This window comes from Octodon degus, unplaced genomic scaffold (assembly GCF_000260255.1).
Source record: "Octodon degus isolate 3935 unplaced genomic scaffold, OctDeg1.0 scaffold00340, whole genome shotgun sequence".
Classification (NCBI taxonomy): Eukaryota; Metazoa; Chordata; class Mammalia; order Rodentia; family Octodontidae; genus Octodon; species Octodon degus.
In genome coordinates this window covers 791,286-802,649 of record NW_004524916.1, presented here as the reverse complement: position 1 = coordinate 802,649, position 11,364 = coordinate 791,286, and the positions used below count along the sequence as shown (strand labels likewise).

At 37.2% G+C, this 11,364-nt stretch overlaps 1 protein-coding gene and 1 pseudogene across 1 annotated transcript in view; one reads left to right on the top strand and one right to left on the bottom strand.

The window, feature by feature from the left end:
* Lrfn5 (leucine rich repeat and fibronectin type III domain containing 5) overlaps window positions 1-11,364 on the top strand; it is a 287,129-nt gene that overhangs the window by 198,426 nt on the left and 77,339 nt on the right. The gene's annotated exons all lie outside the window — the stretch shown is intronic.
* On the bottom strand, window positions 9,214-9,863 carry LOC101569348 (annotated as a pseudogene).

Genomic DNA, 11,364 nt, shown 5'->3' with positions numbered 1-11,364 from the left:
AATTTACTTGGTTCTTGCTAAATGACATAAGTTTTGCCATGATGATATTTGCAGTGCATTTCCTTAGAGGCAATTTGTTTTCCTCAGTAGCATGTACCTCTACAGCAAGACAGACCATATAAAGATTGGGACATTCTTATTTCTTCTTGGCAGCTAGACTTGTATTTCAACTGCTTGACAGGTGCCTGCTTACTGAGTGAGGTTTTGTTCCCTTTTTGACCTTGCAAAAAGGAGAGGAAGGTTATGGCAGCAAGACACAGAGAAGTGGCTCAAAAGCAGTGTGTAGTTCCCTATACCAAAAGGCTAAGATTGGTGAATTTTTTGACCTGAGAGTTTCCTTGGGAAACTGACTATGCTTGGGTGGCTTCCAAGGGAGGAATGCAAGCGAGAACCTCTAGGGAGTTGAAAGATAGAATATGTGAGAAGTTGCTTTCTGAAATCAGAGAATTGGGAAGCTGGAGACCCTAAGGGACTACAGGAGTTGTAGTTGGCCCAGCATTTGAAGAAACTACTATTGCATCCACAGCAACATGAACATCTAGGATAGTTAGAGAAACACTCACAGCTTACAGTTAAGATCTAGGCTTTTTAAAATACATACCTGGAATCAAACTCACACTTGCCAGGCAGGTACAGACCTGCTGAGCTACATCCCCGACCTGATCTAGGTGTTTTGATCTGTCCAGAGATGGTAGAGAGAAGAGAGCTTGGAAAGAAAAATGAAGCTATACTATTAAGCTTGGAAACTGGATTTTTTAAGTGAAGCCAATCTTGAATTTCCACTTTGTCCCAAGTGATAATCTGGTTTGAAGAGAAGCATAAAATTATACCTAATAGGAAATAGTGACTGATAATTGTTATAAAAGATGGGGGGAGTAGACCAATAGAGGGGAAGTGGGGCCTTTTTTCAGTTTCCATTCCAGAGGCACTTTAAAAATTTATTTCCTACATGTAGAACTTCTTTGTCATGAGGAAGAATTACTCTGTTTAAAGAGTCTCTGCTTTAAAATAGCTAAAATAATTTAGCTATTTATCTGGAGGCTTCAAAGGGGATATTTATCTTTGAAGTTTGTAGGGCCAGGAAAAAGAAGGTAAATGCTGTCATAATTCTAATGTAAATTTGTTTTATGGATGAATTCTTCAAAAATACATTCATTTTTATAAATGTAAGAATTATATGGCTGTGGTTCTGTACATGCACAGTATTGAAAAATCCATGTGTGTGTATATTTGTTACTTCAAAAATGTCATACATCTTCTAAATATAATATAGAATAGATAAATTTATGTAGAGTTTTATTATAAAGCACACCAAGTGTTGTAACAGGGAAACAGGTGAATGTGTCCTTATTATTTTGCAATACCAATATAATAACATTTCTTTTTAAATCCCAGAAAGAAACATTATGTAGAATTCTATGCTTTCTGTTGCTTATCACTAAATCCCAAACAAAGGTAGCTTAGTAGTCACCTCTTTTTCCTTCGATGATCCTTCACACAAAGTATCAACTGTATGAGGCTTTAATTTTGTTTTCATATCATGAAAATACATGATTTAGCACTGGGATACACTCGAACTATCTTGCAGAGAGATTCTTTAGTAGAGCAGAGACGGAATGAATCCCATAAAAGCTACAGTTCTACACATAGCAGTGCTCTATGATTTTTCCTGCAGTACTCTCTTCTAATACTGCCCACATTATCTAGCCTATTCATGAATTTATTTGTAAGTTTTGTATTTAGGTCAAACAAACAGGGGAGCCCACAGCTAAAACAAGAAGAGAACAGACACTGATGCTTATCCTGTTTGGGGTAGATAGTCTTGTGTCTGTACATACTCTCCTTAAGATTTTATCATGAATTCACCTGGAGTTGCAGTGAATAATTAAATATAAGAAAATGCACTTAAACTAAATTGTTTCTAGGCTTAAAGTGGCCTTATTTTGAAAAACCCGATGAATAATGAGTACAAGTCATGCCTGTTCAACAACTTTTTGTTAAGCAAGTAAATAACTTTGTTTTAGCCTGATGTTAGAAAAATTGACCTCACAGATAGCAATGACAATAACGCTGGTGATGAAAGGATGAGCCTTTTTTGTTTGTTTATTTCAATTAAACATATGGCCTTGTTTTAAGGAGAGTGAAGATTAAAGTGGTTTTATAAACACTGAATATTATTTTTAATATTTTTCTCAAGGGAGCCAGACCAATAGAGAATATCATTTATGTTGTTTATTCTATATTTTTTCTTGCAATTTCCAGTTTCATTATTCAATCGAATTCTTTGAAAATCCTTCTTGACCCATATCATATACTTAATAAATAGTGAGAACGTCAAATGTTTTATAATTTCTATTTTCTCAGAGAGTTCTCTCAGGTACAATATTTATTTATTTATTTATTTATTTATGCAGTACTGGGGATTGAACTCAGGACCTTGTGCTTGCCAGACAAGTGCTTATTCTACTGAGCCATCTCCCCAGCCCAATTTACTTTTCTTGTGTATAAAATAAATGACTTTCAGAGTCAAAGCAAAGTGAGTGAATTTCCTGATTGTATGAACAAATATAATGACCCAAATCTTCCTTTGATTACAAGAACATACACTTTTAAAATAGGGGGGCTTTTCATAAAAGATGAAAAAATACATACTTTTTGAATTGAGTAGTGCACATTTGACTAATAAACAGCCACAAAGACTGTGATAGCAATGGTTGCCTCAGCCGGGTTGCATTTATCTCCTTCTGTGTTGGTCTATTACACTGTTAACATGTCTTTCCAACCAGTATTTACCAGCTTGTTTTTTTTTTTCTTTTCTTGGTATACTTGTTCTTTATAAATAAATTTATGTTTTATCTACAAACAGACTCAGATGTTTTATCACAGGAGGAAAATCTAAACTTTCAGGATACACAGGAACCAAACTCTTTTTTCTTCTAATAGCAATAACTATAAAATTCGTGGCAGCAGCTAAGTTCTATGAGGTTATTTCTGTGGAGAGACCTTAACAAAGAGCAGCACTTTTCTTCCTGATCTAAATGCCTGTAAGCCCATTGCTATGCTCTTCCTCACATCTTTCTATTTAACTCCCTTGGCTCCTGCTAATGCAGTACATAAGCAGCTGGCATTGCTAGAGCATGCTGGGGCACATATTCCTAGCTTTGATAATGCAAAGGGAACATCCAGAGGATCAACAAGTGGACACACACATGCAGTTCCTGCCATACATAGACACAGTGCCTTAGCATTCTATTTCTCCTTAATTCATCCTTTCCTCATTTATCTGTGCCATCCCAATTTGTAATGTTAACTTCAGAATCATCTGGAGGAGTAATTTGGGCATGTGTGTACACCACGGAAGGTAATTCGAAAGAAGAGATTATTTGGTGGTAGAACACCGGTCTTGCCAGATAGAAATATGCAGGAGGTTTTTTTTTTTTTTTTTTTCTCAGAACCAGGGATTGAACTCAGGCCCTTGCGCTTGCCAGGGAAGTGCTTATTCCACTGAGCCATCTCCCTGGCCCTGTAGGAGGTTTTTAAATGAGCCCCAATATACAAAATGATGCAGATCAAAATTAATCAATCTGGTAGTCTGATTAAATGACTTTAAAAGCATTGCTAAAAATTTATATGATTTTTCTATTTTGTAAAGAGAATAAAAAAACAGTAAAACAGTTAAAGATGATACACAATTTGACTAATCAAAATAATAGGAATTCAACAATGATTGTTCTATTTCATAATTTTATCCTCAAATTAGTTATTTTGATTACCAGATATAAGTAAACAAAATTTATAAAAAATTATAAAAATGAAAAGGAAAGAAAAATTAAGTGCTTCTTTCAGTAGACCAGCAGAAATCAGCAATACAATTATCCAAGCTCTCTTGTATGTATGCGTATATATCTTTTCCCATTTTTTTCTTGCTTTCCAGTGGAAAAAAATCATTAGTTATACAGTAACAAGCAACAGATATGTATAATAATGACTAAATGTATCTACATGTTTTTGTTCTTTATAAATTTACGAAACTATTACTAGTACATTGGGACCAGAAGTAAGGTGCATCAGTGTTTGTTTTCTCATTGAAAAACTGTTCTGACAGCCACTTACACATCAGCCTGCCCACCAAAGGGCTTTCAAAGCCAGTGTCTGCTTTTAGTATAATGATTTTTTTAAAAAGTCTCATTGAAGATGACAGGGAAGAAAAAGTCGTGTACCTCACCCATCTCTAACATCCAGCACTGCAATATGGGAAGAAATATCCTAAGTTTAGGGGAGCACAAGTTATTAAGTCCAGACTTTGGACTTAAAACTCATTTTTAGACTCAGGGCTGATAGAAACCCTTCACACCCTCTCCAGAGTAATCCCTACAGATTGAACTTCGGCATCCTCAGCCCAGGGGCTAAGGGACTGACTCCACCAACCTCCTCCCAATCTGCAAGAGCACCGCATAGACCAAGATACCACCTGCTGGAGGATAGAGCAGGGAGAAAGCCTAAGATTTTGTTGTGGAGTGTAGGAATAACCCCACCTCAGTGGAACTCAGCACCAGCAGAGACCAAAGATCCCATCTCTGGGATGCTGTAGACTTGTCATGGTCTCAGGCAGAAATCTGCATCTCAGTGGGACAAATTGTGTTTTGACCTATGTCACTACCAGCCACACTGCAAGCCTGACATCTTGAGAACTTAGAGATTCCTGCGTGTGAGTCTCAGGAGTAGCCTGTGGTAGCACTGGCCTGTGTGGCCAAGGGACTGCGTCCATTCCTCCTCACGAAACTCAGGCAGCACAGGAAAGAGTAAGACTCTCCTCGCTGGTGCGTAATGGCAGAAAAGTTAATGTGGATTTCATTGTAGAACTAGGGAGAGCTAACACGGGGCAGATCTTAATAGTCCCTCTCTCCAATGAAGTGTCTTTGAATAGAGCACTTTTGCTTGCCTGAGTGTTGGATGGATAGATACAGCCTCAGCTGATCAGACTTCTATTCTAGCCGACATAATCTGAGCCTGGCTGGGGTAATGTTATCTGTGCCTCTATTTCACCAGAAGAAAGCTATTAGCAGCATGAGCCCTAGCCACACATTTAGACCCACATTTACTCTTCTATTGGCAGGATATGGATTATACAAGTGTGGCCCAGTGTTGTAGCCCTAGAGACTTTGAGACTGCCCACTCTATTCTCCTCCAACTTCAGAGAATATAAGATGGAAAAAGTAATTGTCTTCTAGACAGAAGGAAATGAAGGAAGATGTCAATCTGTCGCTGGTTGCCTGGGGCTTGGCCCCCCACGGTGAGGCTCAAACAAAGCAAAATCCTTTAATGCCTGAGCTTGAGCCTTAAACAGGAGTTACCACATCTGAATATAGCTTGGACACAGGTGAAGCCATGTAGGGACGTACAACTATTTTCAGATGTACTCTTAGTTCATCCTGAATAACATTCCAAATCTGGATTTTGTTCTAACCCAGCCTTGGAGTGTCCTCTGGTGCTAAAACAGTAACAACACACACAACCACACATACTGATAGTGGAACTGTTTCAAATCTGGACTTAGGACACCATTCTAGAAGTGAAAGAGTAAGAATGTTCCCAGTTTAGAGAAAACAGATAGATTCCTTACGGTGTTCTGCAAGGACAGGCACAAGCAAAGTCACATTAGAAGGACTAAAATAGGGGCTGGGAAGATGGTTCAGTGGAATAAGTGCTTCCTTGGCAGGCGCAAGGGCCTGAGTTCAATCCCTGGTTCCCCCACAAAAAAATGACTAAAATAAATACCTAACACTTTAATGTGACGACATTGCTGTATGCTAAAATCATCCATAACTTTCTACTGTTCATGATGTCACTTATGAGTCTAAATCAGTCGTCAGAAAACCATTATATAGTCTTTGTTAAGTGCAAAGTTTTGAGTAGAAAATTCGAAGAGCCTTCATCAGAAAGCAGAAAGATCTCAAATAAAACAAAAATCTAGTATTGCGCACTCAAGAACTAGAGAAGGCAAACCAAACTAAAAATTAGTAGAAAGAATGAAGGGTAGAAAAACAATGATATGCTAAAATTTAAAAAAGAAAATTAAATATAGAGGTGGTTTCTCAAAGAGATAAATCAAACCTATAGACAAATTAACAAATAAAAAAGAATCAAATAATATCAGAGACCAAAAAGAGATATTGTAGCTAAAACTATAGATATGCAAAGGGCTAAGGATGCAAAGGAATAGATATAAATCAACAGTTTGAAAATATAGAAAATAATGGACAGATTCCTGGAAATACTGGACACATGATAGCTGCCAAAATTGAGTCATGCAGAAACACAAATCCAAGACATAAAAATAATGAATACAAAAACTGAATTAGTAATAAATTACCTCCTATTCAAAATAAAAAAAAAGAAAATTCTCAGGACTACATCGCATTGTTGCTGATTATTTTCAATGATTTAAAGAACGGATGTCATATCTTGTTAATTTATTCCAAGAAAACAAATGGAGGGAATCCTTTCAATCCCATTCTACGCAGATAGTATTATCCTGGTAGCAAAACCACACAAGAACATAAATGAAATAAAGCTGCAAGACAATATCCCTTGTGAACAAAGTTGCAAAATTCTACAATGCTCTTAACCATTTCAAGAGAATATTAAAAGAATTATTCACCTCAATCAAGTAGCATTCGTGTCAGGCATGCAAGGATGGTTCAGCAAATCCAAATCAACAAGCATGATGTAGCACATCAAGGCAAAAACTGTTTATCAGTAGATGGAGAAAAACCATTTGATAAAAGATAACATCATTTCAGGTTCAAAAAGAATCCTTCAGAATAAATTAATACAGAAGGAAAGAAAATTCAACAAAATAAAGCCTACATATGATAATCCATCACCAATATCACAGTGCAAGTGGAAGTGGTCAAAGCTCTCTAATATCTTGAACATGGTAAGGAATCCCACTTTGATTACTTTAGCTCACCATAGTACTGGAAGGCCTAGGTAGAGCAGTACAGAAGAAGAGAGAACAAATGAGCATCCAAATGGAAATAAGAAAATTAAGCTGTCATTGTGCAGATGCCATTAACTTACATATAAAAATGCCATAGATCATGACAAAAACCTAATGGAATTAATAAATGAAGTCAGCAAATTTTCAGGATACAAAATCAGTACACAAAAATCATTTTCATTTCTATCCACCAAAAGTGAATTATGTAAAAGAAACTAATCTCATTTCATATAGCTACAAAAATACAAAATATCTATAAATAACTTTAGTCCAAGTCCTACAAGTTCTATGTGGTTAAAACTATAAAAAGTGGATGAAAGACATTGAGAATTTCACAAAAATGTAAATACACCTCATGTTTATGGAGTCATAATAATGCAATCTCTATTAGCACAATTCCCAGAACTATACATAACAATCCTAAAATTTGTATGAACCCCCAAAGCTGTTAAATAGGAAAAACAGTCTTGAGACAAAAGCAAATTAGGAGGTATTTATCTTCATTACCTTGTTTTAAGATACAGTACATATTTAAAGTAAATAAAAATGCAGGGTTATTGGTATAAATCCTGACACAGAAACCAGTGCAGCAGAGTGGGAGGCTCAGGTGTGTACTTACACATTTACTGCCAACTCCTCTTTGAGGAAGATGCTAAAAGTATTCAATAGAATATGGGCAGTGTTTCAAAAGATAACAAACATTAGTGATAATATAGGGAAAAGGGAACCTCTACACACTTTTTGTGGGAACATAAATTAGTGAAGTTATTATGGAAAAAATAAGAAAATGCCTCAAAAACTAAAACTATAACTACTATATCATCCAGAATTCTGCTGGCATAAGTATATCCAATAGAAATAAAATCAGTATGCGGAACTGACAACTGAAATCCTATTATCGTAGTACTATTCAAAATAGCCATGAAAAGAAACCACCTGTCCACCACCTGATAATGGATAAAGAAAATGTGGGACAGCTAAACAGCTGAATATCTTTCAGCCATACATGAGCTCCAAATCTTGGCATCTGTGAACACAGTTGGAACCAGAGGTTGTTATGCTATACACAATCAATCAGTCACGAAAAGATGAGAAAAAGGAGGATCTTGCATGTGTGTGTGAAATCTAGCAAGGTTGATCTCATAGAATTTGACAGTAGAACAGTGGTTATCTGGGTGGGAGTGTAGAGAGAAGGGAGGAAGGTAGAAAGTTTGAATACCTGGTAAGTTAAAGACAAGAGGCAGAGGTGCTGGTATGTAGATGCACAGCAGGGTGACAATGGGTTAAAAAAAAAATATATATATATATATAATGTACAGTATACATATAGTATTTATTTCAATATTAACATGCATGCAAGTATAAAAATATTACATGACTCCATTTGAATGCAAAATTTTCATGCTTCAGTTGAAAAAAAACAAAATTAGAAAGCTTAAAAATATCATTAACAAAGATTATACCAGGTATATTTTTGAACAAGATATTCTTTCAGGACAGTTGGAAGTGCAGTCATAGAAAGAATTCTGTTATTATTTAATCGTAGCTGTTAAATATTTCAGAATAATAATAAGCATAAAGCATCAAAATTAAAGATGGAGAATATAAAATCCTTTGTTGCTACTAAAGTGCAATTTAAAATAGACTTTAACAATTATAAGTACCCTGGCATAGTACTCCCGGGCATAAATATCTTCTGTATGCATCCATAATGAATATTGTTTTTCCCTTTCGTCTCTCAAGTAGGGAAAGCTGTAAACTTGCCAGGGTATTATCTTATGAGGCAGCTGAGAGTGCAAAAAGAACAGTATCCTTCAGAGGGCAGGAAAACAGCGACAATAACTCTAACTGACCAGCATTCTTCAGTTGTTATTAGAAAATTAACTCTCATTGATTTTAAATGATTTAATAATGGGGGATTCATTTGATATGCAAAGCCTGAAATAGTATTATTTTTAGATTCAATGAAAACATAAATACCTGACCATAACACTTTTTATTTTTGTCAGGCAAAATACACATGCTAAATTAAATACTGCTTTTTTACCCTACAAAATTTATTGTATTTTTTTGACAACCAGAAAGGTTTAACTGCAGAAAAGTAACCAGCATTCCAATCATGTCGCTGAAGCTGAGGAAGGGTCAGGGCTGTCTGTCTAGGCTGGGCAGGTGTGACAGGAAAGGGCAGAAGGAGTGTCTGCTGCTGGGCCTCAGAGCTGCGCGAGGATGCTGGGGGCTAGGCTGCAGGTGAGGCCTGTGTCATCTGGCTCCACATTCAGGGTCTTTACCACACCATCTTCTATCACTATGGAGAATCTCTTGAGCCGGCGGTTCCCAAAGAGAGGTACCAGTGAATTTTCCAGCAGTAAATCTGTCTCCTTCCCAAAGGCCCCAGTGGGATCAGCCAGGAGTCAGATCTTGCCTTCTGCTTTGTGGGCTTTACTCCACTCTCCAGTCGCAAAGACATCGTTAACACTCAGACATGCCACCACCTGCACCCCCTTGGCTTTCAGAGCCCAGCCTGCTCCACAAACCCTGGCAGATGAGTCTTGGAACACCCGGTGGTAAGAGCCCCAAGAACTCCAAACAGCACACCTTTCTTGCCCTTGAACAGCTCTGCCAGGTTCATCTTATTCCCAGGCTCCCCTTCAAACACCTCCACAGAGGCGATGGCATCTCCCACCTTAATCGGGCCATTGCTGCGGTGGTGCTGAGGAAACCTTGGCCCGTCCCATGCCCACCCTCTTGCTCTACTTTCTGATCGCCGGCTCGCTGCTGCTGCTGGACACTGAGGAACAGCCCTAGCCCTGAGCACGGATCCCGCTGGGAGGCCTAGCACAGTGAACCGGGTCAGCCCCATGCCACCCCCCGCCAATGAAATTCAAATTTAACTCAAAATATTGTTCAGAAGATCTTCAATGCACAAGAGCAGGCCAAATAACTCAGTGGATTAAAGCGCCTGCAAGCAAGCACAGGGGCCTGGAGTTTGATCTCTGGGCCTGCCTCTTGTGCTGGCCCCATTCTCTGGTGCTGAGATGGCAATTGTGACTGGGCGTGGTGGCACATGCCTATAATCCCAGCTCTTGGAAGGCTATAAAAAACAGGCAGATCACTATGAGTCCGATCCAGTAGTGAGACCCTGAACACCCTACAGATCTTTCCCTAAAATACACACACACACACACACACACACACACACACATACACAGATCTTCAATGCACAGAGATAATTTGAATTATACATCTGAAAAGGGTTAACATCCTGAATACATAAGAAATCCAAGAGAAAAACATCCAAATAAATCTGATTTTTAAAATGGTCAATAGATCTAAAAAGATATTTCAACTGATAACCTATATTAAACAGAACCCCTAAATAAGGATTGTTCAATAGAACCCCTAAGTAATAAAACATGTAATTTTAGCACTAAGGAAAGTTATGATTTTTCTTAACAGTGACATATTAACTGTATAAATCATATACAAATATGTAACACCACATAAGTAGGAGAGCTAAAAATACATAATTAAATTGGTGCATTTCCATACTTTTAAATGTTTAGTGTTTTTTAACTGTCTGTGTAGCAAGAATTGTGTGAACATTTTAGTTCCTTTATATCTGCTCTAACTTTTTGTGTTGTCATGACTATTTTGATGTTTTGCTATTTAGTTGGAGTTCTAAACATATTCTGTGGCTTGCCATACTATTTATTATGGTTTGTATATAGATGTGCTCATAAAGCCTCATACAGACAGGGTGAGGCTTGCCAACGGTGACTGGACTTAGGGTGCGGGATGCTGGATCAAAGATGCTGAGATTGATTTCTAGTGTAGTTCTAGGTTAAGTATGTGAGTGTTTCTCTTAGTCCTAAGGGCACCTAGCCTAGCTAAGACTACAAGGGACAGAGAGGTCTGCTGTTGTCTTTCCTTGTCACTTGTTGTTTTGTTTTTTCACTTTATAGTACCCCTCTGCCATACTATCCTGCCTTAGAGCTGGAAACTATGAACTGAAATCTACAAATTGTGAGCTATAGAAGTTGTGGGTGTTGAGCATTTTGTCTAAGCAACCAAGAAAACTAAATATGTTAGCTGATATGTGCAGACTTTCTTTAATGAAATATTTTTCAAGGCCTTTGGCCATTCAACATTATTTGTCCTTGTTCATGTACTTTTATTAAAGTATTTTAACTGATTAATAATCATAAAAAATGCACATGGTAATTAGCATCAATGATGTTTTGATATGAGTAATGTTGAAAAAAGATAAACAAGTGTACCTCATCAATTTTTTTATTATTTTTATGCTACTGAGCTTCAACATTCTTCTTTTTTAACTTTTAATTAAATGCAGACCTTTTGCA